The following is a 10,806-nucleotide window of genomic DNA, read 5'->3' as shown; positions in this document are numbered from 1 at the left end:
GCTAATGTCAAATTTAATTCCAATATTACTGAAACTCAGGAATGTTTCCCAGTGATTCACTGTAATTATAGAATAATTTTGAATAATATGTATAATGTAGGTTAGATTTCTTGAGCTCTAAAGCCATCCATTACAGACAACTTCAGAAAGTTTCTTTGCTCTGTAGAAAAAGTGAGAGGGGACCTACCTGTATGTCTTTATTTTTCTAGAGAACTAATGATTCCCATATAATTCAGCAATCTTTTTTAATAATAGAAACTATGACCATTATACAAACTTCACGAATAGTTTTATAACTAGGGATTTTAGGCTTTCAAGTGTTAAAATAGCAGTTCATTGTGCAACATATTAAACTATGTTTGCATCCTTCTGATTTAATGGTGTGAAGATCACAGAAATGATTATGACCAAGGTGACAAGATTTTTTTTTTAAAAAAAACCCCGTATTGGGATGACCAAGCCTGTGGTCACACCTAAGAAGCTTTTCAAGATCCAGATCCATGTATTCTACAGTTGCAAGAAAAAGTATGTGAATCCTTTGGGATTATGTGGAGTTTTGCATGAATTGGCCATAAAATGCACTCTGAACGTCATGTAAGTCACAACAATAGAAAAACACAGTCTGCTTAAAATAATACTACACAAACATTAGCTGTTGTCATGTTTTAATTGAACATAAGATGGAAACATTCACAGTGCAGGGTGGAAAAAGTATGTGAACCTTTGGACTTAGTAACTGGTTGACCCTCCTTTGGCAGCAATAACCTCAACCAAACATTTCCTGTAGTTGCAGATCAGACCTGCACAACGATCTGGAGTAATTTTGGACCACTCTTCTTCACAAAACTGTTTCAGTGTAGCAATATTCTTGGGATGTCTGGTGTGAATCGCTCTCTTAAGGTCATGCCACAGCATTTCAATTGGGTTGAGGTCAGGACTGTGACTGGGCCACTCCAGAAGGCGTATTCTGTTCTGTTGAAGCCATTGTTTTTTGAATTACTTGTATGCTTTGGGTCATTGTCCTGTTGCATCACCCATCCTCTGCGGAGCTTCAGTTGGCGGACAGATGGTCGTACGTTTTCCTGCAAAATGTCCTGATAAACTCTGGAATTCATTTTCACATCAATGACAACAATCTGTCCAGGCCCTGAGGCAGCAAAGCAGCCCCAAACCATGATGCTCCCTCCGCCATGTTTTACAGTGGGGATGAGGTTTTGATGTTGGTGTGCTGTGCCTTTTTTTCTCCACACATAGTGTTGTGTGTTTTTCCCAAACAACTCAATTTTGGTTTCATCTGTCCACAGTATATTTTGCCAGTAGTGCTGTGGAACATCCAGGTGCTCTTTTGCAAACTTCAAACGTGCTGCAATTTTTTTTTGGACAGCAATGGCTTCCTCCATGGTGTCCTCCCATGTACTCCATTCTTATTTAATGTTTTCCTTATTGTAGATGTGTCAACAAAAATGTTAGCATGTGCCAGAGATTTCTGTAGGTCTTTAGCTGACACTCTAGGATTCTTCTTTACCTCATTAAGCATTATGCGCTGTGCTCTTGCAGTCATTTTTACAGGACGACCATGCCTAGGGAGAGTAGCAACAGTGCTAAACTTTCTCCATTTGTAGACAGTCTGTCTTACCGTGGACACATGAACATCAAGGCTTTTGGAGATACTTTTGTAACCCTTTTCAGCTTCATGCAAGTCAACACTTCTTGATCGTAGGTCTTCTGCGAGGCATGGTTCACATCAGACAGTGCTTCTTGAGACCAGTAAACCCAAAACAGGTGTCTGTTTTTAAAGGGCAGGACAGCTGTCAGCAACACATCCAATATCATCACACTGATTGGAGTCAAGGTTGGCTCACTCCTGGCTCCAATTAGCTCTTGGAGAAGTCATTAGGCTAGGGGTTCACATACTTTTTCCACCCTGCACTGTGAATGTTTACATGTTATATTCAATTAAAACATGACAACAGCTAATGTTTGCGTAGTATTATTTTAAGCAGACTATGTTTTTCTATTGTTGTGACTTACATGACGTTTAGAGCGCATTTTATGGCCAATTCTTGCAAAACTCCACGTAATCCCAAAGGGTTCACATACTTTTTCTTGCAACTGTACATAGCAAAAGCCAAAAGTCTTAGTTAAAAAATAAATATTGCTGTACTTCAGACCAATTAATATATTTCGTTTTTGGGAAAGAAATTTAAGTCACATTAAGCTTGTTTTTTTAAAAAAAAATCTGTATGTAGTTGTATGCACATAATATGCAGAAAGTCTAATTTACATACTGATGATTGGTAGCTTGCTATCAAACTGGAATGTGTTTAACTGCAAATCTTCATCTTAAAGAAGTTATAGTTTATTTTTTTAAATATTGAATAAAAATATATTGTATCTTCTCAACATTAAAATTACAATGTACATATGTTGCGGTGATGATTTACATATAATTAGTAAAGTGATTGTTTTCTTCTGTACAGTACAATTTTGTGTATTTAGTTCTTTCGCTTTTAGCATCATTTGACACATAACATGTATATGTTTTCTATTTTAGTTTATCTTTTATTTTTCTTAAAAAGAGTAGGTACATTGTTCAGATTCTATTTCTATTTTAATATGCAATTTTCTCATACTATGGATTCAAGTACGAAGCTTACCTTGTTTTTATGTGTTCATGATGGAGGAAATACTGCTGGATATTTTTTCTTAAATGTCTGTGTCTTACTTGAGAATATTTATTAGTCCTCTTAATAGGTCATGCTAGTACTGCTTCAACATTTGTTGATGTATCTGCTGCTAAGCTGTCCCAAAGTTTCTGCTAAAAGCACTGTGTTGATGTTTTGCATTTGAAGGTTCAGACCCAGTGGGGATGTAACTTCTCTCTTTTTCATAGTTAAGATTGTTCCTTTCCTCTTAGCATTTTGAGTTTGCCTAGTCTTGCCCCCCTTCAGTTATATCTGGATTGAATTGCACACTAGCTTTTATAATGTTGACCATGAAATATCCAGAAACCTGTAAACTTACCATGTATGCTTACCAAATATGGAGAGAGACTCAGTCACTACCTTTCATGTGTTACTCAGAAAATACACTGTGGTTCTGATTTCATTGTAATCTAGAGAGAGAGTTACAGTACTTAATTTTGAAAAGGAAGAAGGGAAAGAATTAAAAAATGGTGGAGCCTGAGTGAAGATACAACTGATCAATGCTCGGAATAGTTTGTAAAATTCATTGACATGGGAATGAAACAGATTGGCACAGAAGTCAGAACTTTCAATTGAACCTTGTAATTTGCCATAACAAACTTTTTACTGGATTGTAGGCAACAGTAATACTCAGAAGAATATTTATTTTTATTTATTTATTTATTATTTAAACTTGTATACCGCCCTATTCCCGTAGGACTCAGGGCGGTTTACAGGGAAAAATTAAAAATACATGCATACAAAGTTAAAATCGATTAAAACTAAAATTAAGTCCCTGAATTTAAACTAAAACCCCATTAATAAATAATTAAAACCCCTCAGTCTGGGCCAGACAGCTCAAAAAGCCAAGTTTTCAAATCCCTGCGAAATGAGCGAAGGTCGGGGGCAGTCCTAAGCTCCGTGGGAAGATGGTTCCAAAGGGCCGGCGCGCCCACAGAGAACGCCCTTCCCCTGGGGATAACCCGCCGGCATTCCTTGACCGGCGGTACCCTAAGAAGGCCCTCCCTGTGGGAGCGCACGGGACGATGGGAAGTTGATGCCGGCAGCAGGTGTTCCCTTAGATAATGACAGATTTTTGCATTTAAATATTGTTATACGTATCTTGTTAAATAACAGCTTCTGTAAGTAGAGACGGCAGTTTACTTACAGTTTGTTCCAGTTGCACAGTGGAAAAGAACAAAGCATCTTCATGTCTTATAGGTATATAGACCAAAATGCCTGTACAAAAAAAAATTGAAAGTATGATTACAAGAAAGATCTATGAACAAAACTGGGTAGGACAATAGTCTGAAATAATATTTTTTACTTGCCTTCCTCACTAGAGGAATACCATATCTAAACATTTACCATATTGTAAAGAATATTCTGCCATTATGTTTGCTCTAGATTTACATATGAGAAGAGGAAAGGTAAGCACAGTTACATGGTTATTACCAAATGTTTCATTATTTTAGATATGCCATTTGACCTGGCTTGCAGTTTTTTCATAATACAGATGATAATATGAGAATAAGATTAATCATCTTATTGATTACAAAACTATTTCAAACATTGCTAATGTGCAATTTATGGGCAGCTCTTTCAATGAATTCTTTCATGTAAAACGATGCATCATTCTATACCAGAATGATGAATTTGTATCACAGTGAGACATTGTTTAAAATATAGTGTTTTTCAAACATATACAGTAGTAGTATCTGATTCATAAACTGGGTGTGTTGTGTCTTGATGCTCTTTGTAGATTTAAAGTAGGCAAGTTCATATATTTTACAACTGAAATAAGGAAATCATAATAATTTCAGACTTTTGATTTGCACTATTTTGTGGAAAGTAGTTTTTTTCTGCTGGGGAATGGATATGTGCATGTATATGTGTGTGTGTGTGTGTGTGTGTGTGTGTGTATACCCCTTCCTCCACACATTTTATACATACATACATACATACATACATACATACATACACACACACACACATATACATACATACATAGACATGTGTATTATTTGTCAGTGGTTGACAATCGCTCTATTTGTAAGATGTAATTATCATAATGTAATATTCTTAAACATATATGTATATTGTATGTATATTTCCAAATGTTGGTTTAATATTTTTTCATTATTATATTTATCTTCAGGGAATAGATTTTCATTATCTTGTTACAAATACATTTTGGAGGAGTAATTTGAGGGCCGATAGTACCACCCAAATGCCACTGATTATTATTTTTTAATTAGTACAAAATTTGCAACTTTTAACAAATGATGAGATGAAATTGACATTTTTTTTAGATTTTAAAGAACATGGGGAAAAAGAAATCTAAATACTATTTGCATAAATTATTTCAAATAATTTGTTTTATATATTATTTCTGGATAATCACATACCATGCACTATAGTTTTATTACTTAAAATTAAACTTCATATTCAACTAATTAAAATTAATAATTGCCAAAGACTAGTAATTTGATTCATTGCTTAATACTAAAAGCAATGCATGAATTCAATATTGGGACATTCGTACAATGGGGTATACATGCAGAACCACTTAGATGAATCAAAAATTGATTCATTCCAGCTGTTTAATTGTTTAACAATTAAACATGTCTATAAGAAAGAAGTATTTAACAACGGTTTTTTCTCATGGTTCATTAGAAATTAAATTCATTTCCAGTTACTAGTGTTTCTGCATTATACCCCATTATAATTATTCACATTCATTTATACTGTTAAATCTTTTTAATATTGCATTTATTGGTTATGATCCAAAGATTCACTGAATCATTTGAATAAAAACCTTTAATTTCTCTTTAAAGGTTTGATTTCTTTCATTTAATTCTCTTTAAATAAATTATCTTTAATTTTTCAAATATGCTTTAATAAAAACATACTTGATACCACTATTACCCTGAGTGTCCATCTAACTTAGTTTTCTGCTAATTAGTACATCAAATAATGTTTTGAATAAAAATAATTCTTCTTGGTTTTTCACAAATATATTTGTATTGTGTTTTTATAAAGAACCCTCACTTTATGTGCAGTAAGATTTTCAAAATAGTTTGCACTTAAAACATACTTAAATTTTGTGGAAAATAATATATTCAAACTCAAATTCCCTCAAAAAGCCAGTGAGAATTTAAAAATTGGTTATTTGTATGTATTCATATACCCATTTCCATTATATGCAAAATTTAAATATAATGAAATATACAAAAGGTACAAGTTACGACATCCTTTCTTAAATTACTGTCAGAATTATCAATGCTGCAGTATGGAATTCCATAAACTACCATGTGATTGGAGCATAACTTTTTTTAAAGCCCTCAAATTGTTTTTGTTAAATATATTCAAGCCTATAGTAAGTATTGTAAATTTGAAACATATATTCAAAACTGGTTTACTGCTCTTCCCAGAAATATGATTCCAAATGTATAGTCATTCCATGATTTTTAATAAGGAGCATCAGTTTTATGTTGAAACAATTAATTTGCAAAGTAGACAAATATTAGTGAGTACAAAAGCATTTCTGTATAATTTTGAATTCTGGTCCTAATTTTAAAAGTTGATATACTGAATATTAGACACTTAAAATTGCAGAATCTGTTGGCACTAGAAAACAGAAACAGAATACTTTTGGTGCTTTACTTCAAATGGGACAAAGATTACTTCTATTCTGGCATTAACAATATAATATCAATTCATGCAGTTAATAGTTTATCATGTTTAACCCAACCCAGTGTCTTTATTTTACATATAAAATACTTGAAATTAGTAGATAATGGGAAAAAAGCCTATTTAGTTTACCCTGGCTTATCAATTTTGATTTTTTTTCCACTTGAATTTTTATTTACGATCAACATATATGGTTACTAATTTGAAATTTTTCTTTTTAAGCAATTATCAGCAATAGGTATTCTGAGGGATATATAAATGAGTTATATTCATGACTGTTTGAAATTTTACACAAGTTAGCTAGCCTTCATTTTGAAATTGCTTTTTACAGTATTCTCATTAGTATTTAATATTAGTATTTCTGAATGTGTTGCTTATGATTGGAAAGTAGAATGTAGAAACTTGAAATTAATCTCTTTATTGCAAGGTCATCTCAAACACAAGATGATTCACTTAACTTGGTCACATGAAAACTTTACTCTTGGATTTTAATGATTTCTAACAAGCTACTGGTTGTGAAGGGAGATGTAAATTTTTAATGTTTATAAACAGATAACCTGACTTATAATGTTTGATTCTAGCTAGTTTGACAAGAGTTACATAAGCTCATCTTTCAAAATCATTTTCTTTTCTCTTCACACCTTCCATCTGACCAATTATTATCTGTTATACAAAGTTTTATTACTAAACCAAGATTTCTGAAGGATTTTTACTATTCTTGGCATTATGCAACCTATTTTACCTCATTTACAAAAACATAGCTAACAAATAGCCCACTTATTTTATAGAACATCTGTTTGACGAAAGGACTTGATTTATGATAATATTCCACCAGCAGGTTGGTATGATATTTGAAACAAATCAAAATCTGGTGCTGGTGAAATGTTAAACAAGATGAGTATGTAATAAATGCAGTCTTTGTGGCATTGGGACCCTAATTTAGAACCTGTGAAAAACTATTAACAGAGCTCAGATGACATGTTTTTGAAGATCATTATACTGGTGCATGTAAGCCATTATCGTAACTGTCTTACTGAATCTGGTTAATGTTGAACTGTGTTAAGTGTTGAATTTGTAAATAACTGCCAGAGATAGATAATATTTTGAATCATTGTAAATACAGGTGTATAAAATTAAAACTAATCTGCAATGCAGAATATACATGTATATATAAAAGTGTTTAAATAAATATTGTGCTGTTTCTGGAAAAATTGTCACATTGTCATATTTTCCCTAATATACTTTTACATGAACAGCATATGTTCCTCTCATAAAACATGCTTCTTTTGGGTGGGTATTTTATATAACAATCCAGAATACTTGTTTTGCACTAAATTTCTAAAAATGATTAAATAATGGGCCTAAGCTTTATTATCACTTGGCACAGAACATTAACAGGTTTACATGTTACAGGCTGCAATATTTTAATCTTTGAAGCGTTGGGAGGTTGTGTATTGGTTCTCTTCCAAATACTCCCGTCTTGGGAATTTAATAGGCAAGAGCATTGTCAGTGCACACTACTGATGTAATTGTTAAAACTTGCACGTTGGCTTCTATTCCATTCCACTCCATTCCATTCCAATATGCAAACTCTTCAAAGGGTATTTAATACAAATATTGAAAGGGTTAAATAGTGGTTGAAATATTTACAGATTTAGAACCATCTAAAATGTCACAATACAGAAAGCCATTATTATTTCAAAAAGTGTAGGGTGAGGAATGAAGATGCTCTATAGATGCCCTGTGATAACTTCTAATCTGCCAGTGATAGTGGCCAGAAATTAACTCCACCCTAAACCATTTAGGAGTAGGAAAATAACCTTTCAGATGTTGACCTACATCTATTTTCTACTGAACAATAGCCATACTGGATCTGAGGTCCAACATAGATGAAATAGCTCAGGTTCCTCATTCTTGATTTTACTCTATTGTACTTTAAAAAGATTTATCTTTTTACTCTTGTATTCTTCAGATACATTTCTTAGAATATTAGAAGGGTTTATTACCATACTAAATAATTACCAGCTTTTCAACTTTTAATAAATTGGTTTTATAGGCCAGACTGAAATTTGTGTTCTTAAGGCAGCCTGATGGAGACAACCTAACCTTATCTATTTGGTTTTGCTAAAGCAATGGAGGTAAATGAAGTCAGCAATAATTTAATGAAAGACAATGTTACTTTTGAAGAAATTCTTATAATTGTCCAACTCTACATTTCCATGCTGCTCTACAAGACATTTTCTATCTGTTATCAATTTAAGATGTGGTACTTCAGATTTGATGCATTGCTATTATCCTTGATTCAAATATTGTATAATTTATCCAAATTAATATTCTTCAGTGACTATAGCTACTTTGATTGGTATTCTTGGGCATTCCCTTGAGGTACGCTCAATTTTGATTTATATACCTTAAAAACTAAGCATAAAATAATGGTTGAACAGAATTTTGTATTACTTTCATAGTGAAAGGAATAAAAGTATTATTCAGAAATTTCTAATGAGTCTAAAGGTTGAAGCAGAAGGCAACTGAAGATCAGAAATAATATTTTATGTAAGTATTGACAAGTACAAATGTGAAAAGCAGAAGCTACAAATTGTAAGAGGAAATATCGAAACAACTATAGGAGACGGACTGTGGTAACAGAAAATTAGATGGTGAAAGATAGGATATGGACAAAGGGGCTTCCTGGAACATGGGAAGGGCAGTGGTTTTAGGCGGTCCGGAAAGTTTATCGGATGATTAGGGAAGAGGGGTTGAGTGCGATAGGGGAGGGGGAATCTGTGTCGGGGATAGGATATAAAAATGTGTCAAACAGCTCTGTAAGGTGTGGCTGAACTCCTGAGTGTGTTTCAGTCCACCAAGCCTTTGCAAACTCTTCTTTTGAAATAAAACTTTGTTGCTGGAATTCCAAGTGAGTTTGTTTATTTTGGATCTTGAGCCACGTTCCAAACAACAGCAATGCTTGTTCATATTGTGTAGGCTAATTTAGTGTTAATCTATATTTTGGCCATGCACAAATAATGTAGTTTTGGATTATTTTTCTCAAATAAATGAACTATAATTTTTCTACTAATTTTCTTAATTAGAATCTTTTTAATCTAGTTTCAGAATTTGTATGGAAAACATATTTTAAGTTATAGTTATGCAGAAACATTGTAAATTCAAAATAGTTCACAAAATTTTAAACACCGCTGTAGCTATCTTTTTTTAAAAAAATTGGCATAATTTGTCCTTCAGGTGATTTGCAGAACTTCAAAAAACCTTCATCTTTTTAAATAATACTGCCATCTTCTGCTAAATCATAAAACTGCAATTTTTCCTATGCCAGGCATCCTCAAAGAGACTCCTGATGACTATAAATATATATCCCTATAATTTCGTTGGTCACAATATGTGTAGTCATTGCCAATTTATTGTTAACGGTGGCCATGGGTTTTCCTAGTGATTTCCCGTATAAGTTTAGGCAGGTTTTGAAATCAGGTAAATTGCAAGCTATATTTATTTGTTCAAGGAGCGTGAAATAAGATAGCTTCAGTGTGCACGATCCAAAGGACACTGAGATGCTGAAGATCTGGATTAATTCCGCTCTCTTTTACATTACAGCAGAGGTCTTCAAACTTGGCCCTTTTATGACTTGTAGACTTCAACTCCCAGAATTCCTCAGCTAGTGTGCCTGGCTGGGGAATTCTGGGAGTTGAAGTCCACAAGTCATAAAAGGGCCAAGTTTGAAGACCCCTGCGACAGGCTTTACCTTTTTACTATCGACATAGCCTCCAGACGCGCAAAAAAGCGGTTAGTTGAATCGTCTTAACTTATCGGGGAGAAGGGGACATTCAATGTATTTTTCTTAAAAAGTTGTTTGGAATCTCGGAAAAAAAAATGGGTCGAAATTCCAGGTAGAAGCCCAAAAAACCACCGGCAGCAAATCGGGGCTTAAATGGAAGGTGATTCAGTGTCTGTTTGTCTCTGGGTTTATTTATAACAGCCCTTGTATCCTACTTCTCTTTCAGGATGGATCTGGGATAAAAGCTAAAGTGACTTGAGAAAGGTGAATAAGATTGCTACATAAGCTGCCCCCAGCTACTTTCACTCGTTGAATTTAGGACTCATGGGTCTTCAAACTCGGCCCTTTTATGACTCATGGACTTCAACTCCCAGAATTCCTCAGTCAGGCACACTGGCTGAGGAATTCTGGGACTTGAAGTCCATGAGTCATAAAAGGGCCGAGTTTGAAGACCCCTGATTTAGGTGGTTCAAACGCCAGGACTCTTCTTCCGCCCGCCCCGAAGGCTTCCACAACCCCGCGCTCTCGACCTTCCCGCCGATATGGTAGAGCCGAATTTGGGATACGTCACCGCCGGCTAACTCGTCGCATTCCGGGGAGGGATCCTTCCCCATTGGCTGTAGAGAGGACCAATCACGAATC

The sequence above is a fragment of the Vipera ursinii genome (assembly GCF_947247035.1).
Source record: "Vipera ursinii genome assembly, chromosome: 1".
NCBI classification, from domain to species: Eukaryota; Metazoa; Chordata; class Lepidosauria; order Squamata; family Viperidae; genus Vipera; species Vipera ursinii.
Note: the sequence above shows the minus strand (reverse complement) of the source record.